At 47.6% G+C, this 21,457-nt stretch overlaps 1 protein-coding gene across 10 annotated transcripts in view; it reads left to right on the top strand.

The window, feature by feature from the left end:
* Positions 1-21,457, top strand: part of OtopLa (Otopetrin-like a) — a 417,531-nt gene that overhangs the window by 17,256 nt on the left and 378,818 nt on the right. Inside the window, exon 1 of one of the 10 annotated variants that reach the window (XM_069335063.1) lies at positions 4,033-4,110. The exons of the other annotated variants lie outside the window; for them this stretch is intronic. The gene's annotated coding sequence lies outside the window, so the exon portion shown is untranslated. Of the gene's footprint in view, positions 1-4,032; positions 4,111-21,457 lie in introns of those variants that run through there. 10 annotated transcript variants of the gene reach the window in all.

The following is a 21,457-nucleotide window of genomic DNA, read 5'->3' as shown; positions in this document are numbered from 1 at the left end:
TGTGTGTGTAGGGGACAGTGGGTGTAGGTGTGTGTAAGCGTTGGCAGCTTCAAAGTCAGCGTTGTCATGGCAACCAAACCAGAAACACACGCCAAACTCTTTCCTCTTTCACACACACACACACACACACACACACACACACACACACACACACACACACACACACACACACACACACACACACACACACACACACAGTGTGTGTATGTGTGTGGGTGGTGGGGTTTGCCTGGTAGCCTGGTGGACAGCGCGCAGGACTCGTAATTCTGTGGCGCGGGTTCGATTCCCGCACCAGGCAGAAACAAATGGGCAAAGTTTCTTTCACCCTGAATGCCCCTGTTATCTAGCAGTAAATAGGTACCTGGGAGTTAGTCAGCTGTCACGGGCTGCTTCCTGGGGTGTGTGTGTGTGGTGTGGGAAGAAATAAAGAAAAAAAAGTAGTTAGTAAACAGTTGATTGACAGTTGAGAGGCGGGCCGAAAGAGCAAAGCTCAACCCCCGCAAACACAACTAGGTGAATACAGTACACACACACACACACACACACAAACACACACACACACTCACACAGGAGGATATGGGACTACCTGGGAGAAGTGCAGTGGGAAGAAGAAATTAGAGGAAAAACAGTTCAAGATATGATGGACTTAGTCACACGGAAATGCCTAGAGGCAGAAGAGAGATTTATACCAACAGTAAAGGAAAAAAAGAAGGAATATAATAACCCATGGTTTAATAGACAGTGTCAGGAAGCAAAACTGAGAAGCAGGGAGTGAAGGAAGTACAGAAGACAAAGGCCAGAGCACAACAGGTCTCTCTCTGTTAGATGTAACAGAACTAGGAACGATTACATTAACATAAGAAGAGCATCGGAAAGAAATTATGAGAACGATATTACGATCAAAGCGAAAAAGCAACCTTAATTTCTACACAGCCATATAAGAACAAAAATGTCGGTGAACGACTAAGTGACAAGACTAAGGAAAACAGAGGGGGCATATACTGAAAGTGAGAAGGAAATTTGCGAGGCACTAAATGCCAGTTTCCATGGAGTGTTCACAACCGAGCCTGAGCAGCTCCCATTGTTAGAAGAGATTACCCTAGATGAAAGACTATCAGATATAGAGGTGACAGCAGAGGAGGTAATGAAACAGTTGACAAAACTGCAACTAAAGCGGTCGGACCAGACAAAGTATCACCGTGGATACTAAAAGAGGCAGCGCAGGCCCTCAGCGTGCCTCTGACAAGGATCTTTAATGAATCACTTATGTCGGGAGAATTGCCCAATTGCTGGAAGAGGGCAAATGTTGTACCGATTTTCACGAAAGGTGATAGGAAGGAGGCACTTAACTATAGACCTGTATCACTGACAAGCATCCCCTGTAAAATACTTGACAGAATAATTAGGCTACGACTGGTTGCACACCTGGAGAACATTAGGATTGTAAACAAACATCAACATGGGTTCTGGAAAGGGAAATCTTGCCTAACAAACCTTTTGGAATTCTATGATAAAATAACAAGGATAAGGCAGAACAGAGAAGGTTGGGCAGACTGCATATTTTTGGACTGCCAAAAAGCCTTTGATACAGTACCGCACATGAGACTGCTATACAAACTTGAGAGGCAGGTGTGAGTGAGCGGAAAGGCCCTAGCATGGGTAAGGAACTACCTAACAGGAAGGAGCCAGAGGGTTACGGTAAGGGGCGAGAAGTTGGACTGGCGAACAGTAACGAGTGGAGTACCTCAAGGATCGGTGCTGGGACCAATTCTATTTTTAATATACGTTAACGACATGATTACAGGAGTATAATCCTACATGTCGATGTTCGCGGATGACGCAAACTTGATGAGAAGAGTTATGACAGATGAGGATTGTAGGATCCTCCAAGACGACTTGAACAGGTTGCAGAGTTGGTCAGGGAAATGGCTACTGGAGTTCAACACGAGAAAATGTAAAGTTATGGAAATGGAACTAGGTAATAGGAGACCAAAGGGACCGTACACAATGAAGGGGAACTGCCTACCTGTGACGACACGAAAAAGAGACCTGGGTGTGGACGTAACACCTAATCTATCTCCTGAGGCACATATAGGATATCGACAGCAGCGTACTCTACACTGGAAAAAATTAGAACATCATTCAGAAACCTAAATAAGGAGGCATTTAGGGTGCTTTACACTGCCTACGGGAGGCCAGATTTGGAGTATGCCACCTCATCATGGAGTTTTCACCTGAAGAAACACTTAAGGAAACTGGAAAAGGTTCAGAAGTTTGCAACGAGACTCGTCCCAGCGTTACGAGGGATGGGGTATGAAGAGCGCCTGAAGGAACTGAGCCTTACGATACTAGAAAAAAAAAGAGAGAGGGGGAAAATGATAAGAATGTATAAAATACCTGGGGGGATTGACAGAGTGGACATAGACGAAATGTTCACACGGAATAGCAACAGAACGAGGGGACATGGGTGGAAGCTGGAAACTCAGATGAGTCACAGAGATGTTAGGAAGTTTTCTTTTAGCGTGAGAGTAGTGGGAAAATGGAATGCATTTAAGGAGCAGGTCGTGGAAGCAAATTCCATTCGTAATTTTAAAACTAGGTATGATAGGGAAATAGGACCGGAGTCATTGCTGTAAACAACCGATGGCTCGAAAGGCGGGATCCAAGAGTCAATGCTCGATCCTGCAGACACAAATAGGTGAGTATACACACACTAGAAAGAAATTTGAAATAATTTTTTTATTCATTAAATTCATTAGATTCAGACGTTAGAAAGAATTTTTTCAGTGTCAGAATATTTAACAGATGGAATGCATTAAGCAGTGATGTTGTGGAGGCTGACTCCATATACAGTTTCAAATGTAAATTTGATAAGAGCCCAGTAGGCTCCAGAATCTGTACACCAGTTGATTGACAGTTGAAAGGCGTGACCAAAGAGCTCGAGCTCAACCCCCGCAAGTACAATTAGATGAGTACACACAGATGGACGGTCCTGAGGGAAGAATTCTGCTCCCCCGGCAGTACCTTCTTCCTTTGATATAACCAAAGGGGAGATCCAGACATACACGTGTACAGGTCACTGGTGCCTGGCCTCCCTCGGGAGAACTGCCACCCACTGGAGGCTTGCGATGTCTTGAGGCAGTGGGGTGCCAGGCCTTAGAGGCACTGGTGCATGTGCAAGGGGGGGGGGTGTCAATTAATGGAGTGGTGTGCAGGCCAAATGTGAGAGGGGAAGTAAAGTGCATGACTCCTGGAGAAAGTGAATTAAGGTGTGTGTGTGTGTGTGTGTGTGTGTGTGTGTGTGTGTGTGTGTGTGTGTGTGTGTGAAGGAGGACGTATGGGTGCCGGTGCCAGCTGATGCCAGGTTGAGAGAGCTGGTAGTGGCAGTGCCCCTCCCAGAAGCGTGCAGGGAGGGTATCGGGTGGTGAGAGTAGTGTTAGTGCCAGTTGGCATCCCGTTGTTAGTGCCGGTCTTGCTGTACAGGTGAGCTCCCAGGGGCTCTCTCTCTCACCCTCCTTCTAACCCCCCTTAACCTTTCCTCAGCCTCACACACCCTAACCTTCCGGGTCACTAACGGAAGTGTCCGCCGCTGCGAGTGACTGGAAGAGGCGTGTCGGTCGCCAGTGAGGCAGTACGGAAGTTGTGGTGTGGGTGTTCCCGGGGCCGCGGACTCAAGACAGCCCGGAGTGAAGGGAATATATGAGAATGTCGTGTTAGTGGTGGTGTTAAGGTGTCATGAGGCAGGACACGCGCCCACCTCCTCCTCCTTCACCTGTGTGACCCCCATCTCCTCCTGCGTGTCTCCTGGTCGTCGTCACAGCTCCTGCTATCAGCTGCCTCCTCATCCTATTTGTATTATTATCGGCTTCACATTTTCTCTCTCTCTCTCTCTCTCTCTCTCTCTCTCTCTCTCTCTCTCTCTCTCTCTCTCTCTCTCTCTCTCTCTCTCTCTCTCTCTCTCTCCGCGCTATCCTTCTTTCTTTGTTATTCCCGTTAGTTTACATTGTTCCCGGGATAAGTGGGTGGGGCGAATGTTGACTTCTAGCGACTCCGGATACTACGTGAAGCTGTCCACACCGCTGGTCTCCAGACACCCGCCCCAGTACCCTGGTAAGTGTACTGTGCCGCCCCCCCTCACCTCACTCACTCACTCACTCACTCACTCACTCACTCACTCACTCACTCACTCACTCACTCACCCACCTCCTCATTCTTCCACTTCCTTGTGCACTCACTTGTACACTCACCCACTCACGTGCTTGTTCACTCAAATGCTCAAATCTTATTCCGTCTCTTCCTTTACAGTTGTGTGTGTGTGAGTGTGTGTTTGTTTACATGTGTCGCAATGAAACGTTAGATCAGTACTTCTAGGATAAGTGACGAACCAGCAGTAACGTGCCGTGACATGACAGAGCTATAACGTGTCACGGGCAATGACAATGGTTCCTCAAACATTGTAATGCATTATTTTTCTTACATCATTATGGCAACACTGGGGGAACATTAGGCTATATTTATGTGGTTTTGGAAAATTCGTTGAAATCTTGAACAGTTTATCCAATGTTCACTTTTTCACTACACTTGAAGTGGATTAAAAGGATAAGATTTTCCCATATTAAAAAAAATTGCTGAAATAATATCAATGATGGACTGACCCTTTTTTGGATTGGGGGGGGGGGGATGATTTGTACCTATATTTTGACCAATCCATTTAAAAGACAAAATCGCAGGGACAGTAGAAATGATGACTTGATTGATGTCATGGGAGTATTGTACTTGTATTTCCGCCAACCTAATTCATAGAAAAATGCCTGCTGTCGGTACCATTTCCTTGGGGTATCGCAGATTAGTCAATGGTCCAACAGCCGCGTCCAACAGCCTGGTTGATCAGTCCGGCAACCAGGAGGCCTGGTCGACGACCGGGCCGCGGGGACGCTAAGCCCCGGAAGCACCTCAAGGTAACCCTCAAGGTATGGTTTATGGGTACCAGTGTCTCGGGTGAGTCCGGGTTTGTCGTGACTGTTCTTGAGTGAACGGGAAAGCATTAGATGTAAATTAACACATTTTCGCCGGTGTTGTTAAGCCGGTCTTTCGGCTCACAACACCTGTTGCATCCGGCTCACAACACCTGTTGCATCCGGCTCACAACACCTGTTGCATCCGGCTCACAACACCTGTTGCATCCGGCTCACAACACCTGTTGCATCCGGCTTACAACACCTGTTGCATCCGGCTCACAAACACCTGTTGCATCCGGCTCACAACACCTGTTGCATCCGGCTCACAACACCTGTTGCAACCGGCTCACAACACCTGTTTCAGCCGGCTCACAAACACCTGTTGCATCCGGCTCACAACACCTGTTGCATCCGGCTCACAACACCTGTTGCAACCGGCTCACAACACCTGTTTCAGCCGGCTCACAAACACCTGTTGCATCCGGCTCACACACGCCTGTTGCATCCGGCTCACAACACCTGTTGCATCCGGCTCACAACACCTGTTGCATCCGGCTCACAACACCTGTTGCAACCGGCTCACAACACCTGTTGCAACTGAGCAACGAAGAGCAAGAACCAATCCCCCTGATTGTTTTGCTGGGCATTGATTTGTTTTCACTAAACTAATGTTAAGACATTTCCCCTGATCCTGGAGTAATTTGAGGCATCACGAGAGCTTAACAGCGCCAACCATCATGTTGTTGTGACTACACTAGTCGTTAACTCATTAATGCTAAACCAAAATTGTGTCGAATCTGCAATCACACTTGAGGTCATCCTCGAGGTTGACTCAGACGAGCATGACACAGCACAGACAAAAGTCGTATATCATTGTGTCTAAGGATAGACTTCGCCCTTCCCCCCCCCCCCTATCCTTCAGTGGCTCGAGTTCATTGTAAAAAAGGTTGAAGTCTTCTCGCTATAGGATAGCCAACTGCTCCGGTTCTGTTTCTGGATAGCTTCGAGAAATGGGAAATGGGGGGACGTTAATTTAGAAAGGGGGTGGTCTCCCATGGGTAGGAAAGTGTCGCTGCTGTTTCTCTTGGTAGAAATGATGAACATTACACATTTTGAGTACAATGGCTGTTTTCGTAATCCATTTAGAGGGATGCTGACCTTCAAGATAGAAGCCTCGGAGGGCTTCAGTACAGGGGGAAGAGACACAAAGAAAGGGTTCCCCATACGGTGTACCCTTCCGTCACCACGGAGTACTTACCATATACGTGTATGGTAACTGTATATACGAGTGTATGCAGTGGTGCGTGGGTGTATTAAGTCCATAAAGGCGTAGGAGAATATTTTGAAACGGATATATTTGAGGACAGTGTAGAACAGGTGTTACGGATGCGTGGATACATGTTCAGGAGAAGAAACAGGTGTAGGAGAGAGGAGCGAGGAAACAGGTGTAGGAGAGAGGAGCGAGGAAACAGGTGTAGGAGAGAGGAGCGAGGAAACAGGTGTAGGAGAGAGGAGCGAGGAAACAGGTGTAGGAGAGAGGAGCGAGGAAACAGGTGTAGGAGAGAGGAGCGAGGAAACAGGTGTAGGATAGAGGAGCGAGGAAACAGGTGTAGGAGAGAGGAGCGAGGAAACAGGTGTAGGATAGAGGAGCGAGGAAACAGGTGTAGGAGAGAGGGTGGTGCAGAGTGAGGGACTGGGGTGAGGGGGGTGCCCTCCCAGACCTAGCCAGGTGGGGTATTCAGCAAGGATCACTCAGGTGACAGCTTTATTGTCACTCTGGTGTACAACTGATGCCATCACGAACAGTTACCTTAATTGGATTGGTGCCGATTGCTCTCTCTCTCTCTCTCTCTCTCTCTCTCTCTCTCTCTCTCTCTCTCTCTCTCTCTCTCTCTCTCTCTCTCTCTCTCTCTCTCTCTCTCTCTCTCTCTCTCTCCTAATTCCCTTTCCTCAATCCCTCCCTCCCTCCCTTCCTTCTGCCCTTCTCTCCATTCCTCATCATTTCATTGATAGTTGCCACGAGAATTGCCATAACTGTTCCTGGTCCGTCCAGCGTACCTGTGTGCTCATGGCACCTCAATGTCCCCATAGGTGCCAGCGCAAATTATTTATTTTGAGCAATGCTTTCAGTTTTTGCACTGGAGAATATTAGCTGGTAGTGTGTGTGGTGTGGGGTGGTGGTGGGGGTGGGGGGGGGTGACGAGGGGCAGGAGGGGGAAGGAGAGTGCGAAGAAGATGATATGATACTGACGAAATGGATGCTGTCGGGTAAGGTGACACCATGTTGAGTGGATGGCTCCTGTTGGCATTATCACCACCACTACCACCACTACCACCCTCTACTACCACAACCCCCACCCCCACCACCACCACCACTACCACCCTCTACCACCACAACCCCCACCCCCACCAGAACTACCACCACAACCCCCCACCCCCACCACCACCACAACCACACATACCACATCTACGGCCACCACTACCACCACCACCCCCACCACTACCACCACCACCACCACCACCACCACCACTACCACCACCACCACTACCACCACTACCAACACTACCACCACCACTACCGTCACCAACAACTTGTCCCACGCTTCTCGAGAGATTTTTCTGGGTTCGAGTCCTCTCCAGAGAGAATTGTCTGGGCGCCAGTCCTTAACTGTTCGCCTCTGTTCGCCCAGCAGTAATTGTCTACTGGGTTGTTAACCGATTGGCAGGTTGTGTTCCAGGAAAAAAACAAGTGGGAATATGGCTTACCATGAGCTCTGGGAAGAGTAGGCTCTCGTCCTAATAACAAGAGTCAGAAGTCGTCTATTCCTGTACTCACCTGTGAAAAAATGTCACCATATCATTACTACCGCCTCCACTACCACAACCACCACTACAATCACTACCACAACCACCACTACAATCACTACCACAACCACCACTACAATCACTACCACTAATACCAGACATAATCAACTGGACTACATTATAAGAATATCAACAAAGAAGCCAGTCAAAGCAGCGGTCATATACATCCCCGCCACTAAACACCAAAATACCAGGCCAGAATATGACAGATGCAACGACGTTCGTTGAAAGTTATGACAAAGGTGCAACAGTAGTCAGAGAGGAGAGACTACTGTTGCATTAGAGGACCAGAGGGGGAGAGACACATTAGAGGACCAGAGAGGGAGAGACACATTAGAGGACTAGAGAGGGAGAAACACATTAGAGGACCAGAGAGGGAAAGACACATTAGAGGACTAGAGAGGGAGAAACACATTAGAGGACCAGAGAGGGAAAGACACATTAGAGGACTAGAGAGGGAGAGGCACATTAGAGGACCAGAGAGAGAAAGACACATTAGAGGACTAGAGAGGGAGAGACACATTAGAGGACTAGAGAGGGAGAAACACATTAGAGGACCAGAGAGGGAAAGACACATTAGAGGACCAGAGGGGGAGAGACACGTTAGAGGACCAGAGAGGGAAAGACACATTAGAGGACTAGAGAGGGAGAGACACATTAGAGGACCAGAGAGGGAAAGACACATTAGAGGACTAGAGAGGGAGAGACACATTAGAGGACCAGAGAGGGAAAGACACATTAGAGGACCAGAGAGGGAGAGACACATTAGAGGACTAGAGAGGGAGAAACACATTAGAGGACCAGAGAGGGAGAGACACATTAGAGAACCAGAGAGGGAGAGACACATTAGAGGACTAGAGAGGGAGAGACACATTAGAGGACTAGAGAGGGAGAGACACATTAGAGGACTAGAGAGGGAGAGACACATTAGAGGACCAGAGAGGGAGAGACACATTAGAGGACCAGAGGGGGAGAGACACATTAGAGGACCAGAGAGGGAGAGACACATTAGAGTACCAGAGAGGGAGAGACACATTAGAGGACTAGAGAGGGAGAGACATATTAGAGGACCAGAGAGGGAGAGACACATTAGAGGACCAGAGAGGGAGAGACACATTAGAGGACCAGAGAGGGAGAGACACATTAGAGGACTAGAGAGGGAGAGACACATTAGAAGACCAGAGAGGGAGAGACACATTAGAGGACCAGAGAGGGAGAGACACATTAGAGGACCAGAGAGGGAGAGACACATTAGAGGACTAGAGAGGGAGAGACACATTAGAGGACCAGAGAGGGAGAGACACATTAGAGGACCAGAGAGGGAGAGACACATTAGAGGACCAGAGGGGAAGAGACACATTAGAGGACCAGAGAGGGAGAGACACATTAGAGGACCAGAGAGGGAGAGACACATTAGAGGACTAGAGAGGGAGAGACACATTAGAGGACCAGAGAGGGAGACACACATTAGAGGACTAGAGAGGGAGAGACACATTAGAGGACCAGAGGGGAAGAGACACATTAGAGGAGAAGACAGTAAATGAGAAAATGGAATTGCGCAACCAGGAAATGTGAGGATGCCATGGAACATATCATCCCACGCATAATGCCATGGAACATATCATCCCACTCATAATGCCATGGAACATATCATCCCACTCATAATGCCATGGAACATATCATCCCACGCTTAATGCCATGGAACATATCATCCCACGCATAATGCCATGGAACATATCATCCCACGCATAATGCCATGGAACATATCATCCCACGCATAATGCCATGGAACATATCATCCCACGCATAATGCCATGGAACATATCATCCCACGCATAATGCCATGGAACATATCATCCCACGCATAATGCCATGGAACATATCATCCCACGCATAATGCCATGGACGAGAAAAGCGAAGCAGTTCCTTGGTTTAACAAACTGTTCATAAAAGAGAAAAACAGGACCAGGGATGCAAGAAAAAGTACAAAGACTCGGGTCTCAGAGGTAAATAAAAGAGACACTAAAAAGGCCCAGAAGCGGGTATACCCGAGTCAAGAGAGTAGTAGAGCAGCAGTGTGAAGAAGACAAAGTATCAAAATCATTGCACTTGCCAAGTCTGTTTTGTGGCCTCACATGAGAAGGAAAACAAAAATAGCAGATCATGTGATCAGGCTGAAAAGATTTGGAAGCATACTCACAGAAAGTGACAAGGAGGTGTGTGAGGACCTCTACAAGATGTTCTAGGTGTACAAAACAGAACTAGAGTGCAGACAGAGAGGCAGAAGACGAAAGACGGACAGAGTCAACATTAGACAGTATAGTATTCACTGAATAGGACACAAAAAAGACATGTGGATGCATTTAACATAACAAAAGCAGCATGACCAGACCAGCTATGCTCGTGGCTACCGAACAAGGCTACAGGGAGGGTGGCCGGTATATATTGATTAGCGTTTCTCGATTACACACTAGAGTCTGACAAAAGGCAGACATATACCTAATAAAAGAGTACAGCCACAAAAGTCTAGACCAGTGCTCGGTAATGGGAAAAAGTAATGAAGGGAATAATGGAGATCCTGAAGAGGGTAAACCATGTAGCAGATTGGTAACATGGCTTCAGGAGAGATAGCTCACTCTTGACCCACGACTGGGTGACTGTGACACTAATGGGGGACCGTGACACGACTGGGTGACCGTGAAAAGACTGGTGAGAGAAGTATGGGTAGACTGTACTTCTCTAGATTGTCATGAAGCATATATAAATTGTTCCTCACAAAAGGGTAGTCTATAAATTGGAGATATAAACTGAGGAAACTGAAAAGATACTGAACTGAATAAGGGAGTAACTGGTGGTTAGGAAACAAAGGGTCAGTCAGAGAGAATATCAGGGTGCTGTACAGAGAGGTTTCGTTCACCAACATGGCTGCCACCGCCATCACCACCACCACCACCTTCACTACTACCACCAACTACAGTTCACCACCACCACTCCACCACCACCGCTGTGTTCATCATCGCTGGCTCGAGGGGTCAGATTCACGAAGCACTTAAGCAAGTACTTACGAACGTATACATCTTTTCTCCATCTTTGACGGCTTTGGTTACATTTATTAAACAGTTTACAAGCATGAAAACTTGCCAATCAACTTTTGTTATTATTATAAACATCCTTCGGAGGTCATTAACTGTGCTTAAGCATCCTTCGGTGCTTCGGAGCTCATTAACTGTTTAATAATTGTAAACGCCAAAGATTGAGAAAAGATGTACAGGTTCGTAAGTGTTTGAGTAACTGCTTCGTGAATCTGGCTCGAGGACACTGGCCCCTCACTCTCGTCGTCTCATTCAGCACACGTGCTGCGCCTCTGGTGGTCGTAGATGAGAACGCGTACCTTGCTAGGGAAATACACCGAGGTTTCTTCATTGCTTCTTTTCCGATTGTCTGGACCTGCCGGCGCCCCACGCATGCGCGCCACTCACGGCTTTGTGGCCATGACGTCAGAGGCCCAGCTACTTTGTGATTGGTCGACGTTCTAACCGCCCACAGTTTGAAGGTCGACAAACGTGTCCATGATGCAGACCCAAGGACGAGGAGCTCTACCGGAAACATGGGCTGGACGGTAGAGCGACGGTTCCATTCCTTTCCCCCCGTCCCATCCCAAATCCTTATCCTGACCCCTTCCAAGTGCTATATAGTCGTAATGGCTGGGCGGTTTCCCCTGATAATTGTCTCTCTTTCCTCTACCGGAAACATATTCATGATCTACAAAATTGCCAGCAACAGCAGGCTTGAGGGAGGAGCTGCTCACGTGGTTTGTCCAGCTGCACCTCCAGCTGCTGTACCCTCTAGCAGCAGCGACAGCATCAAAAACAGTAAGAAGAGCAGCAATGAAAGTAGAGGAGAAGGCGGCCTTGGCAGCAACAGCAGCAGCTGTAACAATAACATCCACAACAACAGAAGGGGGAAGGAGGGGCTTCTTGCGCAACAACAACAAGAGCAGCAACAGCTGTAACAACAACAACAAGAGCAGCAACAGCAGCAACAACAATAGCAACAACAACAACAGCAGCAACAACAACAGCAACAACAACAACAGCAGCAACAGCTGTAACAACATCAACCACAGCAGCAGCAGGGGAAGCAGAGGCCGCCTGGGCAGCCACATTAAACACAGCTGTAGCAACGAGCAGCAGCAACAGTAGTAGCAACAGCAGCAGCAGAAGCAACAGCAGAAACGGCAACAACAGCAGCAACAACAACAGCAGCAACAGCAGCGTCAACAGCAGCAGCAACAGCAGCAGCAGCACCTGCACGGGGGAGGGGGAGGCGTCCAAGGCAGCAACAGTTGCGGTGCACATGGGCCCGAGCGGCGCGATATAAATAATTGAGAGGAGACCGCCCCACAGACCTCCTCAGTGAGAAGTAGACATTCCTCGCACCTGTACTATGCTTATTAAGCCTCCCAGACGCTACTCCCTCCTCTCTTTTGCCGGCGTTCACACAAAAAAAAGACCTAAAAAGACATAATTCGCGCCACGAGGCACAGTAGAACACAGCTGAGAGGAGAATCCGAACCATTTAGCCACAAATAAAGGATGCAGAGCCTAATTGGGGAAAAATTTGAGAGGCAGGCGATCCCACTGAGAGGCTTATAGAGTCAGATTCGGGCTGTATTACGCCCCAGGAGCCTTTATATTACTGTGGGCGCAGCGAGACTTCCCACCCAGGGTATATTGCGCACTGGGAAATGCTCTTCTCTTTCCCCCCCACCCCATACCCACCGTCTTTTTTAGAATTCAGGAGATTATTGACCGCGAGGTCAAGGTTGGTGACTGAGCGGTGGGTCCAGCGGCTGCTGAGTGTTCTGCTTTATTTGTCCCACCTCCCATCCCCTAATCCTGCTGCTTCGCCATGTGCCTGTGTTGTTATTTTGTAATAATAGAGTTTTCTCAATGGGTGATCACTGTTACGGTTCTTTTAAAGTCGTCTGTAGTGAAATGTTTTAATGTGTATCGTTCATTCTTAAGAATGTTTGAGTTCTACGTATCCTCGTGTGTTGTGTGTCAGATATCGTCCAGTGTTGAACTGTGATATACTGTGTGTGTTGTGTGTTGCCTGGTATATTCAGCTGACTGTTGGAATGTTTACAAGTGGTTAAGTGTCACCGTCAAACATCTTTACAATATTAAGGATTCTTGTTTAAATTGCACTTATTCAGAGATAATTAAAGTACTTGATTTGCGCATAATAATTATATCCTATGCACCAGTGTTAAAGTTATATTTTAGGATGTTCTGTTAATGAGACTAAATTGATGTTTTGTAAACATTTAAGATTTGTAGTCAAGATAGACGAGGTAATGCATCAGCTGACCTCTTGTTTACGCAACACAGCTTATCGCTACTGTTTCGAAGTAATAAGTCAGCTGACCTCTTGTTTACACAACACAGCTGATCGCTACTGTTTCGAAGTAATAAGTCAGCTGACCTCTTGTTTACACAACACAGCTGATCGCTACTGTTTCGAAGTAATAAGTCAGCTGACCTCTTGTTTACACAACACAGCTGATCGCTACTATGATCTATGGTTAAGCGTCTGACAGGGCACTAGGGGAGGATTTTTTGCCTAGACGTCAACAGCTGACAATCACCAGTTTGAGATACCCTTTCACTGGTAGTTGAAAATTGTGTTTAAGGTAGGCTGAGTTCATATTGCTATGTGTTTGGAGTCATTCAGAATCGTTTCCAAAAGCCGTCTAAAATAATTACAGATTGTCGAGCATTGTTGAAACATCGCTTCTGTGCTAAAAGTAGCAGTTATTATTACAATTTTCTTCAAGCTAGTAAAGAAAAAATGGCAAACTTCGTTAATCAACAGATCAGGTAAGATGAAAAGGCACATTATAGCAAAAATTTATGTAATAATAACTATAATAATAACATTTATTTACAAGGAGGTACAATGAGCTTGTGAGATTACATAAAGTTGGCATTTTTACATTCTTGCAAAGCCACTAACACGCATAGTGTTTCGGGCAGGTCCTTCAAGCTTGAACACTTTTGTAAGCTACCGCTTGACCCGCGGTACTCTCGGAACGCTTTCTTAAAACTCAAGAGGTTTTGGAGGACAGAACTGGCGGGAAAATGGCCTGGAAGGGCTCTTACCCCTTCCTCCGTTCCCACGCCACAACACACCGATTTGGACTCGCTGTTTCACACCCATTTCTCACTTTTTACCACCAGTGATGGTCCTCCAGAGACCACTGCGAGGAGACTCTCTTGACAATATACGACATGTTTCTTATTTTTTCCACTTGACTGTAAGAACAAAAGCAAGGAGACGGAGGAGTCCCTTGACGATCTGTTTGTCTTATCTGTACTGCCTCTACCCCTAATGGTTCGGCGGTGGTTAAGAAAACACAAGATTCAGGAAATATATTTCGGGTTGGGAGAATGACTTATTTGTGTAAGAAAGTCTGGCTTTTTGCTGTTGTGGCAGAGAGCGTGATGACTTTTAAGGCAGTTGTGACCGCCCTGTAGTGACCTGATATGTCTACACCAATATTTCATTATAATAATTCATTATATTATAATAATTCATTATATTATAATAATTCATTATATTATAATAATTCATTATAATTCATTATAATATATTTCATTATAATAAGGTAGGATATCATTTCTGATTTCTTATTTATTTATCTGCCGGTACTCCATAAATGGTTCACTTTTAAAGACTATGTAAATAATAAATTTTTCGAACTCTTCAAAAACTCAATAATGCTTATTTATCGGTTCTAATTATAATGTATTATGACGCCTCTAGAAAAGAGGCACCGTAATATCCACATATATGGAGCAGTTCTCTCTATGACCGGTCCTCGATACCCGGAATAGTCTCTCTCTCTCTCTCTCTCTCTCTCTCTGTCTCTCTCTCTCTCTCTGTCTCTCTCTCTCTCTCAGTCTCTCTCTCTCTCTCTCTCTCTCTCTCTCTCTCTCTCTCTCTCTCTGTCTCTCTCTCTCTCAGTCTCTCTCTCTCTCTCTCTCTCTCTCTCTCTCTCTCTCTCTCTCTGTCTCTCTCTCTCTCAGTCTCTCTCTCTCTCTCTCTCTCTCTCTCTCTCTCTCTCTCTCTCTCTCTCTCTCTCTCTCTCTCTCTCTCTCTCTCTCTCTCTCTCTCTCTCTCTCTCAGTGTCTCTCTCTCTCTCTCTCTCTCTCTCTCTCTCTCTCTCTCTCTCTCTCTCTCTCTCTCTCTCTCTCTCTCTCTCTCTCTCTCTCTCTCTCTCTCTCTCTCCCCCAAAACTACCCAATCTACCCCTTTCTTGTTTTCCCCTCTCCCCACGACCCCATTCTTAACTTCCCCTTTCCCCCTTTCCCTCCTCTCCTTCCATCTTTGTTTTCCCTTTCACCTCCATCTCCCTCGCCTCCCCTCCTCCTCCTTCAGTCTCGTACAGATAGACCTTTCCATTTATACATAATGTAAATAACGAAAATGCGCGGGTAAACTGCGGGAGTAACTTCAGTACTCTACGGACAACATGTTGATTTAACACGCAACAACAACTAAATAATCGCATTTAACTTAGGCCTACCCTTGACCAGGCCTATGTCCGTTCCGTGTCCCAGGCCATGTCCCCGATAAATTTGGGTGGGGCTAGCCACAAGCGTCTGGCCTTCAACTTCAACAGACAGACAGACATTCTCTCATATAATATAGATGTATGTACGTCCAAAGTTGTTGTAATGGAGGCAGACGACACCACAAGGTGCTGGCAGCGAAGTTGAGAAACATTAAGGTGACAGTAGACTGTACATAACAGTCAACTCTTAAATAAACCACGACTCGCTGTCACTTTCAGACATAACCAGTTTACCAATATCGTTCCTAGGCTCGACCAGGGCCTCTCTGAGCTAGCAATCACCCGTTTCACAGCAGCAGGGTACGGAGGCCCCCACTAACTCGCTGACGCCTCCAACTGTAGCTTCCCCTACCCCACCACTGTGTAAACTACCACCTACTCACTTTCTAATTCCTGCAGGCTCCTGGCAGCTCGCCCCAACCCCCCTGTATATATCATCTATACGATGGGAATATTCTACGCTATGGGGCTGGGAAGGGTTCAGAGGTCTCTCTCTCTCTCTCTCTCTCAACATAGGCAAGCCTAGACAGATTCAGATTCTCGATTACTTAATGTAAATTGGTCGGACTTCAGCTCTCGGTCTTGCAACTCCTGGGAAGTGTGGCCACCCTTGAAGTATGGTAGACCCGTTTTAGGGTTAAGTTTGGCCTTGCAGGAAGCAATTGTGGGCCATTCTTGGACAAGTATTGTGGCCATTCTTGGACAAGTATTGTGGGCCATTCTTGGACAAGTATTGTGGCCATTCTTGGACAAGTATTGTGGGCCATTCTTGGACAAGTATTGTGGCCATTCTTGGACAAGTATTGTGGGCCATTCTTGGACAAGTATTGTGGGCCATTCTTGGACAAGTATTGTGGGCCATTCTTGGACAAGTATTGTGGGCCATTCTTGGACAAGTATTGTGGGCCATTCTTGGACAAGTATTGTGGGCCATTCTTGGACAAGTATTGTGGCCATTCTTGGACAAGTATTGTGGCCATTCTTGGACAAGTATTGTGGCCATTCTTGGACAAGTATTGTGGGCCATTCTTGGACAAGTATTGTGGCCATTCTTGGACAAGTATTGTGGGCCATTCTTGGACAAGTATTGTGGCCATTCTTGGACAAGTATTGTGGGCCATTCTTGGACAAGTATTGTGGGCCATTCTTGGACAAGTATTGTGGGCCATTCTTGGACAAGTATTGTGGGCCATTCTTGGACAAGTATTGTGGGCCATTCTTGGACAAGTATTGTGGCCATTCTTGGACAAGCATTTTGGCCATTCTTGGACAAGCATTTTGGCCATTCTTGGACAAGCATTGTGGCCATTCTTGGACACTTTAGAGCAGATTTTGTCAGCAGGTGTGGTAACTTTAGATGAGGCTCGGCCTCCCTAGGGCTAATGTAGCCATTCCTGAAGATATTGTATCCGCCCCTCCCCCCCCCCTTGAGGGACCGGAGCCCCACAACATAAACAAAAAGATGGCTGTCATCGGCGGCGCGAAAACTTGGAGTGAACCGTTAAGAAATTGTTTGTTTTCTTTTATACTTATAGGCTGTTATGGACAGCTGGGCGGCTTTAAAAGCCTCTTCCCTCTTTTTTGGCGGCAAAAACGCAATAACTATATATATATATATATATATATATATATATATATATATATATATATATATATATATATATATATATATATATATATATATATGTATATAATATACGTCCAAGGCAAGGTCCTGTAAAACTAGGACCTGATACTGTCCACCCACTACCACTTGGCCTCCATGGTCCTCCCACTACCACTTGGCCTCCATGGTCCAGGAGCCACCGTCACGGACCACTGGGCCACGCTAAGCGGGCCGCGTCCTCCGAAGGTCCATCTACTTTGCTTTTGGCATATAATCTGCATAATGTGTTTTGTCTTCTTCGTGCACATTGCCCCCCTCCGCCCCCACTGCCTTCTCCCCCCTCTGCCCCCCCCCTCTGCCCCCCCCTTTCGCCTCCACTGCCCCCTCCCCCCCTCCTTCTTCCCTTTTCACAGAGGCGGGTACAGGAGCGGGCGCTTTCCTACTCCGTTTAGCAGGCTGAGAACTTTCCCTCGCCATGGCTCATACCAGCCCGTCCTCTAACTAATTACGACGCTTTTCGCTCGTATGGCAGTAAGGCCAAAAATGGTCGTAATTGAAAATGAAATCTGCTCACGAAATTGACGTACTGTCCCGTTTTCTGTTTTGAGTCCTCTGGCTTACTCGGTTAGGTTAGGAGGGGACACTTTAAATTAACGGTTTTCATGACGTTTTGAAACCTTAGGAACTTCTGGCCCTCCTAACCTACCAGAGGACCCTTAACTTGCTGTTTTGGATCAATTTCGTTTGGAAAATTAATTTAAATTTCGTTGAAAATTGTAATATGGTGATTTTTGGCCGTTGCGCATACGAGCGACAAGCGACGTAATATATGTAAAAGGACGGGCTGCCTGGTAAGACTTGTCTACTAGTTTCCCCTGGAACACGACCCGTCTATCGCTTTTACTTCCAGGCTCTCTATTACTGCTGGGTGAAGAGGGGAGAACAGTTATAGATTGGTTACCAGTCAATCCTGGTTTCGTCACTGTTTGTAATGGGTATGTGTATCTAACGACTGTTCATCAGCAGGATGCACCCACCAGATTCTCTCTCTTAAGTACCTGTTTACTGCGAATGAACAGAAACATGAGGTGAAAGGAAACATTGACAAATTGTTTCTGCTTCTGCTGAGATTCGAACCCGCAACTTATGGGTCAGAATCGAAGTAATTCAATGCTTGAATACGGAGCCCTAAGCCTCTCTCCCTTCCTCTCTCTCTCTCTCTCTCTCTCTCTCTCTCTCTCTCTCTCTCTCTCTCTCTCTCTCTCTCTCTCTCTCTCTCAACTTTCCCTTGGCGATATCGATAGCGTCTGTGTATTTTTGTTTTGCACGAAGACCCTCTGGTGGTGTTAAAGGTGATATGGGCTCTGTCCAGAGGTTCCAGATGCAAAGACAGTCTGAGAGATCATACTAGTTGCCTCTTGTGGATGATTACTGGCCGATGGTGAGGTGTAAGAGGATGGTGATAGTGATCTCCTGTACCTCCTGTAGACACACTCACACACACACACACACACACACACACACACACACACACACACACGCACACAGAAGGATGCAGGAATTGATATCACACCGAACCTGTCTCCTGAAGCCCACATCAAAAGGATATCATCAGCGGCGGCTGCGAGGCTGACTAACATCATAACTGCCTTAAAAAATAATTTAGAACCTTGTATCTTTCCTTGCGAAGGTAAGATATACCACATACGTAAGACCACTCCTGGGGTATGCAGCTCCAGTACGAAGTGCCATTCCTCGTCAAATATAAGACGAAGCTGGAGAAAGTTCAAAGGTATGACACTAGACTAGTCCCAGAACTAAGAGGTATGGGTTACGGGGAAAGGCTGCGTGAATTGCACCTCACGTCGCTGGAAGACAGAAGAGTTCGGTGGAGACATGATTACCACATTCAAAATTTTTAGGAAAATTGACAGGGTAGATTGGAACATAATTTAACACAGGTGTTAAATTAAACTCGCAATATAGAAATGACGTTTATAAACATAAAAAAAACTCTTTCAAGACAATTTGCATATCATACGTCAGACCAATCTTATAATACGGAGCACCGGCATGGAATCCGAATTTAGAGATGATCAAAAGATTGAACGAAGACATGCAGACGCTTCCACTATTGATGGATGAACTGCAGGTGGTGGTGGTGGTGTTGCTCCTGCTAGTGGTAGTGCTGCTCCTATTGATGGTGGACATGATCACTACATACAAAATATTATGGTGAGGAGACAAGGATAGCTTTTTCAAACTGAGCGTAAACTGTTCACAAGAGGACATGGTGGAAGCGGGAAATGCAAACGAATCCGAAAAGAAGGAAGAAAACACGTCCCCAACGAGGCTGGTCAACACGTCTCCTCCTCCCACTGATTCTAAAGCAAATAAGCAAAGAAAAAGACAAGATATATAAATAATTGCACCAGGTATAATTGTCCAGGAGGCGGGGACAAGAGAGCTTGATGCCCCCCCCCCCCCCCCCTCCGTCAAGACAGTGACAGGCGAATGTTTGACTAGTACACAGAAGGAACATATGAAAGAGAAGAGAAGCAGGAGCAAGAGGAGGGAGAGGAGCATTAAGACCTGAGTAAGAGACCTAGAGGAGAAGCTAAAGTGCCGCGACTGGCCCTTCACAGCCGGTGGAGGAGACAAGGGAACCAGACAAGACGGTGGCACATGACTTGGAAGAAGTGTAGAGTTGTGTCTCGCGCTAATTAAGTGACGACATCGGGAGAGGGAAATGAATGAAGAGAAACAGAGGGTGAGGCCGGCCCGAGGAATTCCAATTGTAAGGGGCGACACTTGTCCACATTTTAGCTGCCGTAACTTTTGTATGTGGCGTCAAGTGACAGGGAGAGCAAGGGTAGGGAAGTTGTGGTGTGTGGTTATGTTGGGTGGTGGTGTGGGGTTATGTTGGGTGGTGTGGGGTTATGTTGGGTGGTGGTGTGTGGGGTTATGTTGGGTGCTGGTGGTGGTGGTGGTGGTGGTGGTGGTGGTAGTGGTGGTGGTGGTGGTGGTGATGGTGGTGCTGGTGGTGGTGGTGCTGGTGGTGGTAGTGGTGGTGGTGGTGGTGGTGGTGGTGCTGGAGGTGGTGGTGGTGGTGGTGGTGGTAGTGGTGGTGGTGGTGGTGGTGGTGCTGGTGGTGGTAATGGAGTAACAATAAAGGGATGGCCACACATCCTGGATAATTTTCCTTAACACACTATAACGTCTCAGCCACTGGTCGACAAAATGAGTGACAGTTGTATTAGAGAAGAGGAGGAAGAATAGGCTGAGGGTGGTGTGCAGTGTATGGCATCTTTAGTCTGTCGCCCACCACCACCCTCGGCCCCCCCACCCACCACCACCCTCGGGGCCCCACACACACACCCGCCCACCACCACCCTCGGGGCCCACCCACACACACACCCACCTCCACCCACCAAGACATCCGAAATTTTCACCGTAAAAATGTATTGAAGCAAAAAAATGGTGAACTGATTCAGTGTTCCCTCGCCCGAGGCCGGCTGCTTCCAGGGGACACTTGTGTTAATGACCCCAGTGTGAGTCCGGGAGGCTGTTGTGAGTCCGGGAGGCTGTTGTGAGTCCGGGAGGCTGTTGTGAGTCTGGGAGGCTGTTGTGAGTCCGGGAGTCTGTTGTGAGTCCGGGAGGCTGTTGTGAGTCCGGGAGGCTGTTGTGAGTCTGGGAGGCTGTTGTGAGTCCGGGAGGCTGTTGTGAGTCTGGGAGGCTGTTGTGAGTCTGGGAGGCTGTTGTGAGTCCGGGAGGCTGTTGTGAGTCCGGGAGGCTGTTGTGAGTCTGAGAGGCTGTTGTGAGTCCGGGAGGCTGTTGTGAGTCTGGGAGGCTGTTGTGAGTCTGGGAGGCTGTTGTGAGTCCGGGAGGCTGTTGTGAGTCCGGGAGGCTGTTGTGAGTCCGGGAGGCTGTTGTGAGTCCGGGAGGCTGTTGTGAGTCCGGGAGGCTGTTGTGAGTCCGGGAGGCTGTTGTGAGTCTGGGAGGCTGTTGTGAGTCTGGGAGGCTGTTGTGAGTCCGGGAGGCTGTTGTGAGTCTGGGAGGCTGTTGTGAGTCTGGGAGGCTGTTGTGAGTCCGGGAGGCTGTTGTGGGTCTGGGAGGCTGTTGTGAGTCCGAGAGGCTGTTGTGAGTCCGAGAGGCTGTTGTGAGTCCGGGAGGCTGTTGTGGGTCTGGGAGGCTGTTGTGAGTCCGAGAGGCTGTTGTGAGTCCGGGAGGCTGTTGTGAGTCTGGGAGGCTGTTGTGAGTCCGGGAGGCTGTTGTGAGTCCGGGAGGCTGTTGTGAGTCTGAGAGGCTGTTGTGAGTCCAGGAGGCTGTTGTGAGTCTGGGAGGCTGTTGTGAGTCCGGGAGGCTGTTGTGAGTCCAGGAGGCTGTTGT

Source organism: Procambarus clarkii, chromosome 32, assembly GCF_040958095.1.
Source record: "Procambarus clarkii isolate CNS0578487 chromosome 32, FALCON_Pclarkii_2.0, whole genome shotgun sequence".
NCBI lineage: Eukaryota > Metazoa > Arthropoda > Malacostraca > Decapoda > Cambaridae > Procambarus > Procambarus clarkii.
This window is presented reverse-complemented; position numbering and strand designations above follow the sequence as displayed.